This window comes from Lynx canadensis, chromosome X (assembly GCF_007474595.2).
Source record: "Lynx canadensis isolate LIC74 chromosome X, mLynCan4.pri.v2, whole genome shotgun sequence".
In the NCBI taxonomy this organism is placed as follows: domain Eukaryota; kingdom Metazoa; phylum Chordata; class Mammalia; order Carnivora; family Felidae; genus Lynx; species Lynx canadensis.
In genome coordinates this window covers 14,992,885-15,005,548 of record NC_044321.2, presented here as the reverse complement: position 1 = coordinate 15,005,548, position 12,664 = coordinate 14,992,885, and the positions used below count along the sequence as shown (strand labels likewise).

Sequence of the window (12,664 nt, the reverse complement as noted above, 5' to 3'; positions counted from 1 at the left end):
GAAATCTTTGAAATTCTTCCCACCACAGAAGCCATGTTGGAATTCTGAGCCTCAGTCCCACTAAATCCTTGTGGGAAAGAAAGACTTCAGGTGGTTAGTGGTGAGTCTATGTGACAGAGAGAGAGGGACACAGAAGGGCAAATCTGATGGGGAGTAAATCTGATTCTGAAAATAGCTTGAGATTTAAAATGCAACTGGAAATTAGATCTGGAAGCAAATTCACTAAATCACTGATGAGTGAATTTGGTAATTAAATCAACCTAGTTACTTTTAATATGATTTTCCCCAAAGAATAATCAACCGAACTCTAGAGAAAGTGTCTGCCAAAAGTTATCTCATATTTAATTATCTCTAATTCTGTGCCATGCACAGAGGAAGAGAGAGAAAACAGAGGTTTTGACTTCGTGGCTTCTATTTATCCAGTGAGGTGGCCGAGTTCACGGCCTGGGACAAGGAGGGGAACCATTGTCTTGCCTGATAGAGAGGTGAATTTTGTGGCTGTTTTGATTATAATTTTTGATCCAGTTTCAAAAGTCCTTCCCTATGGGACTTACTTGAAAGAACTTGGCTGAAGACATCTGGAGTGATGAAAGTTTTTTACAGGCGTGCTTCTTAAGCAAACAAAAGTTAGTGCTTTCCCTGGCAAAGCATAGCCTTTGTGACAGTGGATGAGGTCTTTCTCTCTCAAAGGCAGAAGTGGAATAAACGGGGCATTGTGGTCTGGGCTGTCCTTCTCAGATATGTAGTGGGGGTGTGCTGATTGGTTGAGTCCACAGGTGTGCCCGAACAGTGACAACTCTTAGGGTAAGCCATTTCCATTGAATCCTTCCTAGAAGGGATTGCCCTTTGGCAGAATGTCATGTGCTTCTCACCCTAGACCTCAATTTCCTCATTCTTGAAGGTTTCTGCAGAAGAAGTTCATCCCCTGCTTTCACTTGCTCTCCACACCCCATTAAGTGGGTGCTCCAGAAGATGCAGAGGCGAGAGAGCCAAGGACACTTTGTTCTGATGCCTCCTACCAACTGTACCTTCATGCAACACTCATTAGTCACTCTGCCTTTGAACTCCTGTCTGGAGGGGAGAATGAGCACACTGAGCCCATCTCAAACGCCTGAGTGAGTCGATCCTTTTCTCTTACTGTTATTAACTCATCATGTTGGCGTTTGTGATAAGAAGTGGAAAAACACCGAAGAACTAGAGACATCAACAAGTTACTCTTTGATTGCCTGGAATGACTGTTTTGCCTTAAATATGCCCTGTTTGTTTGAAAACATTTACCCAAATCTCCTGATTCTAGATACTATTTGATCACCCATAGTGCCCCTTCAAACTGGTGATAGATATGTAGTATACATACAGAAAAGAGCACATGACCTAAAGGTACGGCTCACTGAATTCTTGAGACTTAAACACATGCTGTGACCAGTACTCAGATCAAGAAAGAGGGTTTTACTTGCCCCCCAGAAGCCCCCTCCCCATATACTCCTTCCAGTTATAACTCTTACCCCTAAGGGTAACCGATAGCCTGACCCCTAAGAGCGGAGATTCTTTTTGCCTGCCTTTGAACTTTACATAAGAGGATCGCACAGCATGTGCTCTTTTTCCTGAACTCTTTCAGGCATTACTTACATTTGTGAGATCCGTCTTTCTTACTCCGTGTAGTTGTAGAGTGCTTATTCTCATTTCCGCATAGCAGCACAAATACAGCCGAATTTATCTCTCCATTTTCCTGTTGATGGATATTTGGGTAGTTTTCAGTTCAACGTTTACAAGTAGTGCTGTAGTAAACATCCAAATTCAGGTCTTTTCATCAACATAAGTATATATTTTTGTGGGGTATATACCCAGGAATTACGAGGGTACAGGGTATGTGTATGTTTGGCTTTCACAGATACTGCCAAACAATTTGTTCATAGTTGCACCAATTTGCACCTCCACTAGCAGTGACGAGAGCACCAGTGGGTCCGTATCCTCTCCTAAAACGTACTTAGAGTGGCCTTCTACTTACTGCGGGATGCGGTATATTCTAGCGGCAGAGTTTAGATTCTGGAAGTAAACTTTCCGAGTTCAAATTCCAGCTTTATCATTTCATAAGTCTGTTACCTTGGGCACCTTACTTAACTTTTCTGTGCCATCTGTAAAATGGGGAAATAAATCATCTATCTACCTCATAGGGTTAGGGATTAAATGAGCTAATGCCTGTAGAACACTACAAATAGTGCCTGGCACATAGAACACACTCTGTAAATGTTAGGTAGTATGTTCATTCAAATGTATTGAAATTAATTACCACTAGTGCCATAAGAGAGTTGTGTGTCTTACTGGAAAAGGAATAGAAAGTTTCGGGGCACCTGGCTGGCTCAGTCGGGAAAGCATGTGACTCTCGATCTTGGGTTTGTGAGTTTGAGCCCCACGTTGAGTGTAGAGATTTCTTAAAAATAAAATCTTAGGGTGCGCCTGGGTGGCTCAGTCGGTTAAATGTCTGACTTCGGCTCACGTCATGATACCACAATTCTTGAGTTCGAGCCCCGTGTCGGGCTCTGTGCAGACAGCTCAGAGCCTGGAGCTTGCTTCGGAATCGTGTCTCCCTCTGTCTCTGCACCTCCCCCTCTCACACTCTGTCTGTCTGTCTCTCTCTCAAAAGGAACCATTAAAAATTTTTTTAAATAAAATCTTAGGAAAAAAAATAGAAAGTCTTCCAGCTAACCTGGAGACGCAATCAGATAAGTGCCGCAAGAGGGTGTGTATGTAGGAGTGCGTTAGCAGTTAGCATACGGGATCTCAATCTCTAGCTACGCAGATCAAAGCTCATTCTTGGGAACTTGAATGTGCAAATTCAACCAGAATGTCGCTGCTCTGAAATATTTATAGAAGAGTGTCAACCATGTAACAGAATCAATATAAATGACAGCCTTTGCTTTTATTCATTTATTGATTTGGCTAGTGGAGGTAGTGACATCTCTCCTATTAAGTTAGCTCATCTCAGCTTTAGTCAAGTCCTTACAACTCTTAGAAATCCTTACAAAATTTTTACAGTCTAGTCCTTGTCAAACACTGTTTTAGAAACAGACATAAATACAGATGTCAGCAAATAAGTATGGATTCAAAAAATATTCAGCAGAGGAAGGAGAGATGATAAAGAACGTTAATAGAGGAATCACTGTGTAGGAAGTTCAAAGATGCAAAGCTGAAGCTCGCCCCAATTTCCAGGTGTGGGCCGTTGAGTAGAATCGGTTTTTAATGCTAAATGTCCGCAAATCTATTTTCTGTGTCCCATCTTCTGGTTTGGTGGGACGCAACGCTGGCCGTATATTAGAATCATCTGGGGAACTTTAAAAACATGCAGATAGAATACAGAGATTCTGATCGAGTCTGCTTGGCAGCAGGACCCAGATATTTGTTTTTCTTAAGCTCCCCGAGTGATTCTAATGTGCAGCCAGGGTTGGAAAATATTGTTCCTTCTGAGTGTCAATAGTGAAAAGACGGGTGATGCCTTCCGAGTGGTTGTCTCCCCTGGTGCGGTCAGGGGAAAGGTCCTGAGTAGTTTCTATGGAGTCTGTCTGCTTTGGTCAAGAAAAGCTCCAAACACTGGCTCAGTTGGCTTTTATCTGGTACATTTTCTCTCATACCTATAACTTCAGAATATTCCAGTCTATTTTAAGCCTTCCTGTGGTTTCTAAAGCACAACACTTTCCAAACTGAAGACTTACCATTTCAAATCTCATGGGCTATGATTGAATCTAGAGCGGAGCTAAACAGAGCTACCCCAATTTGCAATTGTACATTTTCTTATTGATGAAAAAAGGTACGTGAAAACGTATTGAAGGGTAAGGCCCTTCGTAAAAGAGCAAAGTTGTTTCTTATGTTGCTGTTGTTGCTACCACCTGTGGTGGCAACTGCAGGAAGGTAGGAAAAACCAACGGAATAATCTCCATATTTGGACCGGGGAACATGTGAATTTGCATTTCTGGCCCAGCCACTTTTTAGCTGTGGGGCCTTGTGCTCTCTGAGCAGATGTTTCATGAAAGATGGGAGCATGAGTGGACCTCAGAAAGAAACGTCGTAGATTAAAGGAGTTAACGTAAATGGTGTTCGGCAAGGAATGAGTCCTGAGTAAATGGCAGGTAGCCTCCTGTATTAGTCAGCTAATGCTATGATGCTGCTGCGTGACGGACAGCCTCTCCCCCCCCCCCCCACAATCTTAGTGGCTTAATAAAAAACAGCACTTATTGTTCCCACTCCCGCATCTATGGGTCAGTTATGGCAGCTCTGCTTAAGGCCACGAATCAGACTGAGGCCTGTTCCATGTGTGTCTCATTCTGGAATCAGCGGCTTCCCGGTGCACGCTCTTCTGAGGGTAGATAACAGAAGTACAAGAAACGCCTGGCAGAAATTTGCAGTGCCTTTTAGCAGCTTGGCTCAGAACTCACGCATGATCACCTCTGCCCGCTTGCCCTTGGCCAGAGCGAATCACATGGCCAAACTCAGAATCAATGGGCTAGAGAAGCAGAAGCTATCTAGAGAAACCTAGCACGGTGAAGGGAATAAAAGGAAGAATTGCGAGCAAATAATACATTCTACCACACTTCCTTTCTTTTCTGCAAGATGCCAACAGAGGACAAAAGAGGGGGAAGGAAGGAAACAGTGGGTTCCCGGGGGAACTCTGTCTCATACCTGATTTGCGAGAGCTTGTCTGGCCTCCTTTGCCGAGACGGCCCAGCCTTCACCCAGGGGCAGAAAAGCCGTTCTCCGGTGCAGCAGTTTCCTTCCTCCAGGTGTTTGTGCTGACGGATAAACTATTCAGAGGCAGTCTAGAACTCACCAGATGCCTTTTCAAATAGAGCTTGAGGCAACACATCTGAATTGATTTAGGAAGATAAACAGAAGGACTATCTGAGGAAAGTCGGCCAAACAGACTATACCATATGCCAATGGTCAAAATACCCAGGTCTGTGTCTTAATTCAGCCCCTCCTCTTTACCCTTTTGCCGTCTCTTTAAGGTATAGGCACCGTCTCGGAGTGTTTGCTCTAAATGACATAATCACTTTTCCAATATGGAAAAGCCCCCTGGGGGTAGGCTAAGAGGCCTTTATTTGAATTCTAACATTTCATTCGGCTTTCCAAACTGGGTGAATAGGCAGCCCCACCTCTCTTATCTGACCAGAGGCTCCGGCCAAACGTGGAGTGCAGTTGTGGAGTTAACCAGATAGACCCTTGTGTTTTCCCTAACTGCAGGAGGATTTTAGTGAAGAACTCAAAGGTGTTTAACCAAAAATAACTGTCGTAATTGAGGATGATTCAGAATGGATTTCAAGATATCAAAACCGTGTGACAGTCGTCCCCCCGACGTTGTCGAAGGCTATTTAGTAACAGCCGTGCGAGCAGGGGGTGGCGGGCAGGGCTGAGCTGCACCGTCACGATCCCAGGGTAAGATCAAATGTAGGCAAACACCCTGCACATCTTTAATTCCAAGTATCAGTTGTGGAAAATGTGAGGTTTTTACAACGCCAGATTAATCACTCTCACAGATAAACACAGCCAAAGGATTTTTCCTATTATTAATAATACTAAACGTTTTCAGAAACTAAATTTGTTCGAACTTTCAACCAGGGTGCTGCTGTAATAAGTTTTTTGTGGCTGAAAAAAAATACAACCTGAACATTAGAAACCATATTTTTTCATTACGACCTCTCTTTTGATAATGAATCATTTTCTTCCCATTTTCTCAAATACCGACGGCCTACAAAACTTACACGAATGTTGTTAGATAAAGAAAAGCAAGACAAAATTATTGTGAAGGACAGGAGAAGGTTTAATCTGTGCGTTAAATTTAGCACTTTTTCTTTCTAAGGGATGGATGATAAACTGCTTTTTCATATTGTTTTAGGTACAAGAACTATCTACAATGAAGGTAGTACGACCACCTACGTCCGAATTATATTTCGTTTTCGGCTTGGTAAATGCGTTTTAATATTTTTATCTGCGTGCACGAGAGCATAGAAAGCATTAGCTTGTGCCAGTAAATGAATGACTTTGAGTGCTGAGAGAAATGTAGAAACCACAACTAAGAACAAGTCGATGGGCTCCTTTCTCCCTTTTGTACCTTCTTCCATCTCCTGCTTATTACATTTAAAGTTCAAGGCCTCCATCTTGATAGCTTCCCACTTCCAACTGTGTGGAAGATGAATTTGAACCATTTGGAAGATTCCGAAAGCTTCTTATTGTAATCACTGAACACAAAGATGCAAAAAAGGTGTGGGAACATCCGTTTCCCAGATTAAGAAAGTTACTGGGATATTGAAAAAAAAAATCTCTTCCATTATCTCATCATTAATCCAATTAGCAAATATAAGTCATTCTTAAGACTCTGGTAACCATTGCTCAGAGAGAGAACAATCTACAAAAGAAATGCAAAAGGAACGTTTTCAGCACCTTCGGTGAAATTTCAGGACTAACAGAACTACAGGAGGAAAGGTAATAATAAGGCTCATGCATCTAAGCCTTTTATGTACTTGGGCCTGGAGGTTTTTCACTTCATTTTATGACAAGTAAAGATATTTTCTGAGCAGCAAGGGAAAAATAAAATGTCACCTCCGAAGTGATTTCAAGGGAAAAAGCGATCTTCCCTGACCAACGGGGCTGAAATGTCAAGGGGTCAAATATGTTCATCAAGCATTTATTTCTATTTTGAACTTTCCTAAACTATTTGCCTCAATCTATCCTCCAGCATTGTTCGGAGAGGTCAAGCGTGTAAGAGGCCCTGGGGTTTAAGCTAACATTTCTTGGTTCAGAAACAGATCTCATGTCAAAGGTCAAGCGTGCTATATAGGTGAACATAAACCGGCCCCATCTGTTCGGCTACCCGGTGACCTTACCTGCAGCACCCAGCAAAGTGAGATAGTATTACAGTGCCCCCGAAGCAAGGATCTGATTGTAACCTGATTCTCCTTTCTTTTGGTAGCTATTAATACTCTGAAAATAGACTGAGTATCAACAAAGCGACGCTGGAACTTTCAGACAGGCAACAAACTCTGCTTTTATGTTCAAAGATATTGAGAATCATTTCTGGTTTTGGCAGACATCTCTGCATAACTAGACTTCAGATTTCTCTACCAGCGTCTGTTTCTAAAACAAATCCTGCACCTTGAAATTGGCCTACGCGGATATTTTACTTAACTGAAGAGTGAAAGATTTTTACCGTAATTTATTACGGTATTCATTGTTGTAAAGCTACTGCCCCAAGGACTCTGGACTTGTGTATACAGTTGTGACTAGAATAAATAGGGCACAATTCCTAACACACGTAAGAGGCGGACGCTTAGCCGCCTGAGCCGCCGGGCGCCCCCAGAAGCGGAATTATCTAAAGATGTAAAGCCAAGTTCTCAATAGGGGTGCCTCCGTTGATATTTAATTATTATGACGGCATTTTGAAAACCCCCGTGGCTCTCTGAATCTACTGGAGCACCTCTCTTTCTCCATCCTTGTGGTGAATTGCAGACGCTTGATCTCTGAGGTAGTCAAACGTTTGAGGGCAGAGACTTCGTCTTACGTCATCTTTTAAGTTTTCCCAGCACCTAATTCAGGGCAGTGGTCTTGTACACACTTGACTATTAGTTGACCTGTACCACGTAGGGTTTTAGAAAGCAGAAGCTAAAAATAAAATCCAGGTCGTAGTGTATTAGTGTAGTTTGCAGCAATTATTACTATCGCGTGTGTTTGTTCAGTGTGGGGCATTCAATTTTGCAAAGCGTGTTCATCACTTACGTTCTCATTCAAGCCCTTGTGGGTCAGGAGGGTGGGTAGAAACACATTTGCTGTCCTCCGATGTTGTGGGCATGCGTGATCGTCCTGTCGCACCACCACACCACTCGACTGAATCGATTCGTTGGTTTTAGAATCACTTGGACAGAACCTAGTAGTAGGTTATGTTGCAATGATCCCTGTTGGACATTTTGCAGTTACTTGACCCGAACGGGACTAAAACAATAGGTAACTTGTACTGAGCACTTTTATTGTACCAGGTAGTATTCCTACAGATTCCTTATAAAGAAGGTACTTTTACTTATCTCCATTTTTCAGCTGAGGAAACTGAGATTAAGTGAGTTAAGTCATCTTATGTTAAGTAGTAGTTACAGACGGAGCGTTGCTAGGGTCTGAACCCAGGTGGTGTAGTTCCTAGGGTTCCTCTATCTAGGGTACTATAGCAGGAAGGGAGTTGCTACCTTTTTTTTTTTTTTAAATAATAGTAAGGGAAGTGGTGAACTATGAAATTACAATTCAAAGAAAGTCACCAACACATCTCCCTTATTAGAGTAAAGAAAAAACTAAATGCTCTAAACCTGCCAAGACATCGGAGCAACTTAGACAAAAATTGTGAAATTGCGTTATTTCTGTCTTGGGTATTTGGTCTACAAGATCCTGGCAGATAAAAATAATCCAAGAGAGAGAGTCAGTGGCAATCGTTTGCCTTTCTCTCTCTGCAGACCCCACATTCTTGAAGTGACAAGAAAGATCTAAAAGGGAGAGTGTTGGATGGAATTAAATAGTGTGTGTCAAACCGAGTGTGGCCAGTCCTCTGGAATTGCCTGAAACTCTCCAGTGAGTAGCAAAGGAAATTGTTCTCTAGCCTGTTGGTCCTCCGACAGCTGATGCCCTACCCCTAGGCTCTTAGCCAGTTGGCTTCTTGGAGCTGGATGGGGCATACTTAAAGAAATGAAGTTCCTTTATCTCACCACTTCTGATTATTAATATTAATCAACAAGTTTGGGAAGGTTTCTAGAGTCTGTAGAACCTGGGAGACTGACAGAAAGACAGAGGTAGAAAGAAGATATGAAATGACCCTGACAGTCCTTGAGAATGTATTGCCGTTAGAAAGGCTTTTAAAAACCAATCACTGATTCAATATGATTAATTTTCTTAAAGCAGCTTGTAGAGTGTTTCCTGAGCAGCATCGGAGGTCACTTCAAACAAAGTAAATAAACCACAGCTAATGTGCCGACATTTTAAAGAGAAAAAACAATTGCTAAAAATGTCCATCCAATTTCCATTACTTACTCCAGTCATCAGAAACAAGGAATGTGTTTATTGATCTCAAGTTGCTCAAACAGTATTTTCTTTACTCGGACGGGGTTTAGCCGGAGGGAAATTCAAGAGTTGGCCTTGCAAGACAGAAAGAGAGGGAGAGACAGAGATTCTTTAGGGGAGAAGGTGCTGTTTCTCAGCCCTAAGGACAGCTCACCTAAGAGGAATAACTGGCACTTGACTAAAGCAAAGCAATTTTTGCCTCTAGTCACGATTAGTGTGGTTTTAGGTTCCTGAGGCTCAAAGTAGGTCTGGAATTAGCAAGATCGGCATAATCTGGACGCACTGTAGAAATGTAGACTCTCAGGCCCCACCCCAGACCTAACCGGATCAGAATCTGCATTTTAACAAGATGTTCCATGATTCATCCCCATATTAGCGTTTGAGAAGCACTCGTGAGGCCAACACGAATGGCTATTGAAACGTGTGATAGAAAAGAAAGCTGGCTAAGAAAAGGAGAGTGTGCTACCTGATAAAAGCGCCGCTCTCCCAAGACGTATTGATGTTGAGAGCCTTGCTCCCGTCCGCTAATCCAGCCTTGAAGTAAAAACTCGATAGGCCCTATGGCCACGTGGCCCAACCTATGAGCACAAAAGCCGAGTCTGAGTTTGTTAAGCGATATCCAAAGTGCCAACTAGAGGCAGACTTCAAAGGACGAATCTTAATCTCATTATGACACAGAAATGATTCAAAAGCATTTTCAATGGCTAAGGTTACCAGCCACACAGAGCTTGCCAAGGCGGTACAAAACTCTGAGGTCTAAGATGCATTTGGTCTCGGAGGTACAGAGTTTGGGGAAAGTCGGCTCGAGTAAACAGCGAGTTTCTGGAAGCCCAGGCAAAGATGCTATCTCGGAAGACTGATGTGAAACATCTGGGCGGCCACTGCACTGAGCTGTTTTCGGGGAAAGGCTGTGTGAAAACGCTCACACCCACGGCATAATTGGGAAAAATTCTTTTCAGTCGTCTTGGTTTGCTTGATACAAAGTGGACATATTTGAGTTCTCTATTGGGATAGTTTGATTCAACTGTCCTGTAAGGGAAAATCGCTTTTTCCACTTTTCCATGTGTGCTCCCACGAACATTTAATTGCTTATTCCGAGGCTTTATCTGGAATTGGCATGAAGAGGCTCATCCCGCAGAACGAAGGGCTGAGGCTGCAGGAATAATGGGCTAAAAATAGACAGAAGGGCCCTATCTCTAGCCCGTCGGATGACCATACGGGCTTACCAGCTAGAAAAGCTTCACAGGGGACCACTTTTGCCTCTGGCAAACTCAGCCCACATCTCTGCTTAGCAAATTCACTAGCAAGCAAAGCATTTAGTTTTTCTTCCTTTAATTTTTTAAAACCCAGAGGAGAAACGTCCTCCCCTGAAGCAAGTCCACGTTTTGTTCTTTGGAAAACACTGAGTGCTTTCACTTAAAAATTCCGGACTGTACTGATGCTTTGCTTGTCTTCACAGGTTATCTTAGAACAAGGGTTTAAATAAAATGGACAATCCTAGTCAATACTTTTTTTTTTTTTTTACTGCTGAAACCGGTACCTAGTTTTGCTGGGGTGATGGAGACAGGCTTGAGAAACACGTACCTGACTTTCATTCTAGTCAAGGAACAATCTTGCGCCTGGAAGACAGAAATAAAAACTGCCTCGGAGCAATTCATTGGCGCCTACCTGGAACCTTTGTGGTGCCAAGGTGCTGGTTATCACTGCCCTTTGCCTTTGAAGAGCGAAGAAGTGATAGTGTTACCATGTTTGCAAAAGTATGAGAGAAAGGCCGATACATAATTTATCACCACCTTCACAGCGAAGAACACATTTGTCAGAGTATTTGGAGGCTGCTCTTTGCAGTCAGCGAACAATTCACAAGGGACGATAGGTTGCCTCCAGGACGGTCCCCAGTGAGATCCCCTGATGTTGTGCACTCCTTTCCCCTGGCGTGGTGGCTGGACTTAACAGTGACTTGCTTTTAATGAATAGGATGATGCACAAGCGATGACGACTTGAGACTTGGTCGTAAGAGGCAATGAGGCCTTTCTCTGTCCCTCTCTCACTCACCATCATCACCATCACCATCACCGTCATCCACTCCGGGGCGAAGCTGTTGCCACATATAAGCAGCCCCGTGAAGAAGCCTGCGTGACAAGGAACTGAGACCTCGGGCCCTTCTGCCTTGTGAGTATTTTTGGAAGGGGATCCTCTGGCCTCATCGAGTCTCAGATGCCCGTTTGCCTGTTGTCCCAGCTGACACCTCCGTTCTAGCCTTGTGAGAACCCTTGGGCCAGATCCATCCAGCCAACCCGTTTCCTGATTCTTTACTCACGGGAACTATGAGATAGGTAACACATGCTCGTTGTTTGAAGATGCTGACTTGTGGGGTAATTTGCTACACAGCAATGGATAACTAACACACGGGGGTATTCTGCTTCTTCTAGATTTCTCCCGTTGTTTATTCAGCGGGTTATTTATTGAGAAACTACCACATGCCAGGCACTGCCTAAGCAGAGGTTAATGATCTACCGAACATAAGAAACCTATGTTAAGGCGTTCCTGGTTTCTGGGCGCTATATACAGAGTATACAGAGAAGGATTTTACCCTGGGAAATTTGTGTTTGTGGTAGTCAGCTTTGGAAATTTAACCAACCACCTATAGTTACTACTATAAATTTGCTCAATAAATATTTGTAGATTGAATGCTTCTATGTAAAGTGTGCCCACTTGTGTACTTTGAAAATGGAGATGACGCTAGAAGTCTCTGTCCCTGCTTTGGACTGAATGTTTGTGCCCCCACCCCCAATCATGTATTGAAATCTTACCCCCAAGGTGATGGTATTAGGAGGTGGGGCCATGGGAGGTGATTAGGTCATGAAGGTGGAGCCCTCATGGATGGGATTAGTGCCCTTATAAAAGAGAGCTCAGAGCCTCTTACCTTACCTCTCCTGCCGCGTGAGGGCACAGCGAGAAGACAGCCATCTATGAACCAGGAAGTGGGCTCTCACCAGACACTGAATCTGCTGGCACCTTGGTCTCAGACTTTCCAGCCTCCAGAACTATGAGAAATAAATTCCTGTGGCTTATAAACCACCCTGTCCATAGTATTCTGTTATAGCAGCCTGAACGGATCAAGATGCTCCCTTGCCTCATGTATCCCCTCAATCGCTAGGTCTTTCCAAATTTTCCTTTCTAAACGTCATTCACATTCTTTCCTCCTTTGCCTTCTCTCTTCCACTGTCTTAAATCAGACCATTTCATCATCAGGATTTCCTTACTTTTTTGGTATCCCTGCTTCTAGTCTTGCTGTCTTCCCCTTACACTCTATGCCCCACACTGCCAAAAAAGCCATTTTTCTAGTAGTCAAATCCTATCCTGTTTTTGCCCTACTTCGAATTGCTAGATGGTTCTTAAGTTTTTCTATGGACTTGTGAGAGATCCCTGCCCTGATGTCTGCTTTCACCCCCCACCATTCCTCCTGTTGCCCTTTATACTCCAGGAATATTGAATGATTTATATAATTTTCTGAATGTGCAAATCAGGCCTCCACGTTTTAATACATGCTATCTCTATAGCCTAGAACATTGCTTTGTCC

The 12,664-nt window shown here is 43.3% G+C and overlaps 1 long non-coding RNA gene across 1 annotated transcript; it reads right to left on the bottom strand.

Moving 5' to 3' along the window:
* Window positions 1-1,571: 1,571 nt before the first annotated feature.
* LOC115507449 lies at window positions 1,572-12,087 on the bottom strand. Its single transcript, XR_003966652.1, has 3 exons — window positions 12,008-12,087; window positions 4,675-4,858; window positions 1,572-1,729 (listed from the first exon to the last, which is right to left on the bottom strand). It is a non-coding gene; the product is annotated as an uncharacterized LOC115507449 (long non-coding RNA).
* Between the last annotated feature and the right edge of the window lie 577 nt (window positions 12,088-12,664).